General features: G+C 38.7%; 1 non-coding gene across 1 annotated transcript; it reads left to right on the top strand.

The window, feature by feature from the left end:
* The first annotated feature begins 2849 nt into the window (after positions 1-2849).
* Positions 2850-2921, top strand: trnae-uuc (transfer RNA glutamic acid (anticodon UUC)). Its single transcript has one exon. It is a non-coding gene; the product is annotated as a tRNA-Glu (tRNA).
* The last annotated feature ends 4209 nt before the right edge of the window (positions 2922-7130 follow it).

The raw sequence follows: 7130 nt of genomic DNA, 5'->3' as shown, positions 1-7130 counted from the left end.
CCATTAACCACAGCTGCCTGGTCAAAGAGTCAGCTCAGCATGTCGTCACGCCCTTGCTCGAGTCAGAAGTCATGGGAATGAGCTAAAAAATCAGCTCCCATGGCTTCCAACTCGGGATCAGGTCGGTCCTGAGTGGAGGCAGCCGAGCCTGACCCCTGCGCTGACTCCTCGGCCTCCCCCTAGTCTCTTCACCAATCGCCCCCACCTGAAACCTCTCGGATTCCCTACATTGTCAGCCCTCATTCTTAGCGACCCGATGTTCCCATTTAGTTTTGCGGGGTCTAAATCTATGGCACTAGTAATCCGGGTCACGAAAGGGAAAGATCTTGCCAATTACTTCCTCTTTCTTAGCCAATAAGGAGGACGGGGCTGTCACAGCAGCAAACCAATCTTTAAACTGCTCGCAGTCCCATCCCAGAACTACCAGTACCGGCAATCAAGGACACAAACCCAATTGCACTCGCGTCACCTGCTGGCCAATTTTCAGATTGACATACATTTTGAGATAAGTGCGCACATCCCCATGAATACATTTTATATGCACCTGTCCCGTTATTTGCTTATGCCCTGGTGAGATTAAGCTCTCTTGTATCAGGGACTGACTACACTCTGAATCTAAGAGAGCCTGGGTTTGTGTATCATCCTGTGACAGGGTGGCTGAGTGGTGACGTCACGGCAGAAGCAGGCACGAAAACAAACTGACACCAGGGACGTACTGCAGGTAAAGGCGCTCGCGCCGTTTTTATTAAACAAAATAACAAAAATAAATAAAAGGTTTTAACAAAAACACTGCTCACAGAGCAAAAGAAAATATTTAAACAAAAAACAATTCTCGAACACAAAATAAATGCAACACAGGTCAGGCTGGGCAGATTGCCTTCACTGTTCCTATGTTTAATTTCTTTATCTCGTTTCTCCATCACTCCTCTCGCTCACTCTCTCCTTCTGACACACACCCCGAGTGCCGAGAGCTGCAGGCTTTTATTAAGGTGAACCATCTCCCAATTAGCAATAAAATTAATCCCGTAATTAATTCGGGAGATGGTTCACCTTCTGCACGAGACTACCCATCCACGCTAAACAAAATATAAAACAAAACACGGCAAATAAATAAAATAACACGGCGGTTCGCCGTTGTATAATAAATAACAAAACAACAATAACAATAATAATAATAATAATAATAATAATAATAATAATAATAATAATAATAATAATAATACAAAACAAATACAAAATAACACAGCACAGCACAGGGGCAGAGGGAAGAACCCCGTTCTAAAAATAAACAAATACACTTGTAATCAGCAAGGCTGACTAGCGCCCTGCTACATATCCAATGACACAGTGTGGCAATGTGCCCCGCCCCTGTGTGCAATTGTGTGTTATGTGTTGTATGTTGCGTGTGTAAATGTTGGTGTATAGTCATTGGTACACGGGATATAAACGGGTCTGTGTTTCACGTGTATTTAAAAAGTGTATATTTGTATTTAGGCACGGGATTGCACATCACGCACGTGCATTTAAAATGTAATATGTGAGCACGGGGTTGCACAGAATTAATTCACGTGCTGGGATTCAAGTGAATAATTAATTAGTAATTGAATCCCAGCACAACAGTATATATAGAGACACGTAGCACTCAGTCGGGGTTGGGTGTTCGGAAGAGGAGAACGGGTGAGAGAGAGAGGAGAGTTAAAATAAGTAAAATCGTAAACGTAAAGTGTTTTGTTTGTACTCACCGTGTTTGTTTGTCTCTCCGTGCACCGTTTGTTTAGTGTTAGTCCGTTTTGTCTACCTATTTATTTTGGCTACCAGTGCCGTGTCCTGTGTTTTTGTGCTGTTTACAACCCTTTTATTTGTTAATAAACGCTGAGTGCAGCCATTGCACTCAGCTCATCACCATCACCGTCTGTCTGTGTTTGAATTCCTTCCTGCTTCCGGTCTGACGCCACCCACTCTGGCCGTCTTTGTGACAGCATCCAAATGGCTGAATAATGTGTGTTGGTTTCCGAATGGAGGCGTGGGTTCAAATCTCAATTCTGACAGTTGACTTTTACTTATTTTTAAAATGAATAAATGTGTTCATTTTATATAAAAGATTTTCAAGGAAATCAACAACTGATACCAAACTCTTGTCAGCACTCAATACCATTTTAATTTCTGCCTCGTCAACCAAGCTCGAGCCACAGCACACAGTGCTGCTGCATTGGGACAGAAGTGGATTTTAAAGCGACTGAATCAACGAGCTGAGACTACTTTTTAAAGAAATTGAAAACACCTCTAGTCGAAATATTTGCTATTTAGTTAATCCATTTATTTTTTGAATTTGCAAATGGCAGACTACATTGCCAAAAATCTGACAATCTGAATTGCTCATATCAAGCTGCGATGTAGCCTATGAGAATCACTGGCATAATTCGAGGGGAATTAGCTCAAATGGTAGAGCGCTCGCTTCGCATGCGAGAAGTAGCGGGATCGATGCCCGCATTCTCCAAATAGTTTTAATATATCTGCGTATTTAGTCCCAACGCATTATGGAGATACATACAGTGTGACGCTTCTTTGTAACAGAGTCGCCCGCCCTACATGTGTATTTTAAAGCAGTCTGCTAATTTGTAATATTCCCGCAGACTGAAAAACTGCAGTGCGCCCTCCATCGTATGCCTTCCGAGAAGCACAAAGGGAGATTTTTTATATTTTTTAGCAATTGAAGAGTTTGTGTTAATTGAGAATAAATATAAATGGCTTGAAGTTTGCTTTAATTTGTAACGTGTTTGTAATGAATGTTTTACTCATTGTACTGTATACTAGCTACTGTTGCATGTCCAGGAGCTTGTTAGACAGCTTCCCATATGGTCTAGCGGTTAGGATTCCTGGTTTTCACCCAGGTGGCCCGGGTTTGACTCCCGGTATGGGAACGTCTTTGTTATTGTCATTTTGTTAGAGAACTGTGGTCATGTGTAATGTGTTTTCATTATGGTGATAAACCTACAGTTACTTGAAATTATATATATATATATATATATATATATATATATATATATATATATATATATATATATATATATATATATATATACACACAGAATGATGCAATGCATTTGACTCTAATCACATCACCTCACATTTAACTGGTTGCCTACGAGGGCTTGAGAGGGGTGACGTAAAAGTGAGAGAGAAAGAGCAAATTTTAAACACATAACGTACAACAATCTGACACTCGCTCCCGACGGGTCAGGCAGCATCCTCTGGCTGCTGATCATTTAGTGGAACAAGAGACAGGAAGGGGACCAACAGGACAAATGGACAGATCCTTCACAACTCAGTGCGGCATCCTCAGGCAGCTAAGCTGTCAGCTGGGCAGCGTGGAGAGCTTAGGAATTGTGTCTCGGGTCCGTTTAGGAGAGACAAAAACAGAGAACCCCCTCCGTTTTGGACAGACGGAAACAGAGAAACGATGGAATGCTGTCAGTAGTGTGCAGTGGCCTGCTGTAGAGAGCAAAGAGCTGCTGAATGCAGTGGAAATTGGTATTTGAGAGTTAAGGCGTTTAAGATGATGTCGGAGATGGGTCTGCCTTTGGGCAGAGATGAAGAATGCGTAGATCTGAGGCCTCTGCAGAACCTGAGAGGATGAGAATGCGTTGCTCGGAGGCTGCTGCAAAACCTATTGATTTGATCAGGAGCAGTCTAAGAGTGTATTGTCTATTGCGGTGTTGGAGGACTCTTGACTGAAATGTTGATAATCGTAGGACATAGTTTCCGTATGTGCCTGGAAGCTCAAATTGAATGAAATGGACTTTCAAAGTATTAAGTGCCTTGATGAAGTTGGGGGCAAATGAGGAAGTGCAAATCCGGGAGCAAGAAGGTTGCAGGAATGGCCTGATGCAAGGAAGCTGGAAAATTAATGTGACAGTGGATTCTTAACATCTCAGAAAGCAGATAAGCATGGCTTCATGACCAGATCCTCGAAGGGAGTGGTTTTGATTTGAAATAATCAAGTTAATATATGAAGCAAAAGAGTTTGAGGCAGGACGGGACTGAGAATCCCTCGGAAAGACAACGAACTGCAGGAATTGATAGAAAGTTTGGAGTGTGCGAGATTCGCAGCGATAGCAAATCAGTTTAAATTATGTAGTTTGTGGTGTTATGCTGCCATCTCGAGGTTGCGATTGGAATTGAAACTATTGGCTTCAGTGAAGCAGGGTAGCATATATTTGGTTATTGCGATTCAAATCCTTGTCTATGGATAAAACGTTTGCTTTAGAACAGTTAGTGATGATATAAGTAAGTTAACGTAGGTCTAGAAGAGGAGCCTGCAGTATTTAGATGTCATAATTCGGCGAGTTGAAGCTCTCATGTTGCAAAAGCGCAGCAGGAGGAGCCAGAAGATTGCAGTAGTGAGGCACAGGCTCGCATTGCCTGTTAAAGCTGCCTGGTCGCCATGGCAACTTACCACTCCCAGTAGTCACTCGATGAGGCGTTGCCGTGGTAACCATGGTCTGTGAGGCACCGGTGTCATGGCAAATTTCGCCCCCCTGCCAAATTTGTCCCCCCCTGAGTCATGTGACATATTAGCGTACGAGTCACGTGACGATTAAGTTTCGCGATGCGAAGAGAGGATAGGGTCAAACATCTCGGCATTTTACTTACTGAATATTACGTTTGCTTTTTTATTGGCATTTATTCGTATTATATATTTTTTTTATATTTATCAATGTTTTTTGTATCATAAATGGTTGTATTTAATTTGATTGCTTTTGTTTTACTTACTCAAAATTACGTTTGCGTGTTTTTTTACATTTATTCGTATTACTATTAGATTTATTTTTAATATTTAACAATGTTTTTTGTATCAATGGTTGTATTGCATTTGATTGCTCTTCACGTGATTACATAATAGCTTTTACAGTAAATATAAAATACATTAAATATTTTTTAATTACATATATATGCTAATAAATAATAATAATAAAGTAGAACAGCTTAAATGATCACAACTGTAACGCAAACGTTATATTAAAATTGTAACTTTTCAAATAAACAAAATGTTTATAACAAACAATAAGTTAGAAGTATAGTCTGGTAATAATTTCTACACATTTGTGGGTAGTCATGTTGATGTTTAGTCTTGCTATACTTATGGATCACAATCAGGGAGTTGTCATGATTACATACAGTTGCAGACAAAATTATTGACACCCTTAACTAAAGATCATTCAAGACTCTTTTTATTTTTTTTTTGAATTGTTGTCAAATCTGGTTACCATTAAGGTAGCGTATAAGCCTTTTGTGTTTAGATGACTTTGTATAGTTATTTCATACACTGCTATACCAGATATTTCTTTAAATCCTTGGCTGTTAATGGTGGATTTTTGCGAGCTGCTCGAACAATTCTTTATGCTATAGTCGTAATTTTCTTGGGACGTCCACTTCTTTCCATCGTTTCAGTTGAATTAGTCTTCAAATACTTCTTGATTATTGTGGATTTTTGTATTACGATTTTTTTTTATCCACAACACTTTATCGATTCCCCTGCTGCTGTAGTAGTTTCTGTAACAAGTGCTTTTCTCACATCTAGATCCAACTCCTTTGTTTTGACCATGCTGTGCTAAGTGGACAAACTATTTTGCTTCAGTTTCTGTGCATGTTTTACAGCTAATGTTTTTTTTTTTTGTTTTTTTTAATAATATTGCTAAATTGATAAGTAGCGGTTTCTAATTGATTAATAGTGACTAACTCAATTAAGACTAACCTTAACTTACAGACTTTAATTGAAAATGTGCCAATAAGTTTGTGATCAACAAATATTGTTATTTACTCCAATAAGGCAGTATGATTAATATATGTTATACAGTAGCTTCAGTGTATATTGTGAGAAATATTTAGGGAATGTTAAAAATTAAAGGAATTAACAGGTCAAAAGGTTTAATATTTAGCATTATTCATGCATGGTCTTGCAATAAATCTGCAAACAAATTTCTCTTAGTTTAACCATATAACTTGTCATAAAAAAAATGAAGTAATACACCCTCATTGTATGTATTGCCACTTCCTACAGTGTTTGTCAGATCATTGGCATCATCCTAGAATGGAGCCTGTCATTTCTCAAAGCAGGTCTGCAGATTGGTTGTTGTTCCTTTGTTATCAGTAATACTGTATATGCATTTGTTAAATATGTATGAAGCCAAATTATATCATATGCTATAAAATAAGAATGTTTCTTCCATAACTTCGAACACTCAAAAGTACAAATTTGGAACTAGAAGCAATGTGATTGTTAACCACTACATATTTCCCTGACTTTAGTGTCTATAATTCAGGCTCTTAACTAATGAAGCATAGAGGATGTCAGATTTGTGTAAATGCTAGAGTAGAAGTCAATCTAGATCCAAGTTGTCCACTGAGAGCACTGCATGGCGAGCAGAAATCTGAACTCAATCATTTAGTGAGTTGTGTATCAGTTGTAGTAGTCAGAACCAGAAAGACATTCACAAAAAAGGCACAAGATGTTGAAAAATGTAACAAACTTTATTTTCTGTATTCTTCACAATAAAACATGATCAGTACATGATCAGATTGCATATTTCCATTGTAAAGTGCTATCCAGGACTTAATGCGTAAGCAGTGGTGAAAAAAAAAAAAAAAAAAAAAGCTATACTGCAGGTCAGCTTTGGTAAAAAGCCCACTCACCACGTCAAGGTCTTGACCTATGGAGTGGGGTGTTAGGAGCAGGTTTAACAGAACTTTAAAATGCCTTCTCACATAACCCACAAAAAAAGAAGGACTTTAGAGGCTGCCTGTCTAAAAATGACATTTCATACTCTTAACTTGTATAGTATGTAATTGTCTAATATCATTTAATAGGAATGGAAATCGAATTTGAAATTTAAGCATTACATGTACTGTCTGAAACATGTACATGTAAAATGTGAAGTTGTTTATTACTTCAGAATTACATTTACTGTACTTTTATATCATGTTACACCCACCTTATTTGGCACAATTTCACTTCAATACAGTGAATCAGCCCCTCCCCAGCTGGTTCACAATAACTACATTAAACAAGGTGGGTGTTAGAACTGACATCCAGTTTACTTTGGATATCTCTGCCCTGGAAATACTCAAGT

Source organism: Acipenser ruthenus, chromosome 32 (genome assembly GCF_902713425.1).
Source record: "Acipenser ruthenus chromosome 32, fAciRut3.2 maternal haplotype, whole genome shotgun sequence".
NCBI classification, from domain to species: domain Eukaryota; kingdom Metazoa; phylum Chordata; class Actinopteri; order Acipenseriformes; family Acipenseridae; genus Acipenser; species Acipenser ruthenus.
The sequence above is the reverse complement of the archived record's forward strand: the minus strand, read 5'-3'. Positions and strand labels throughout refer to the sequence as shown.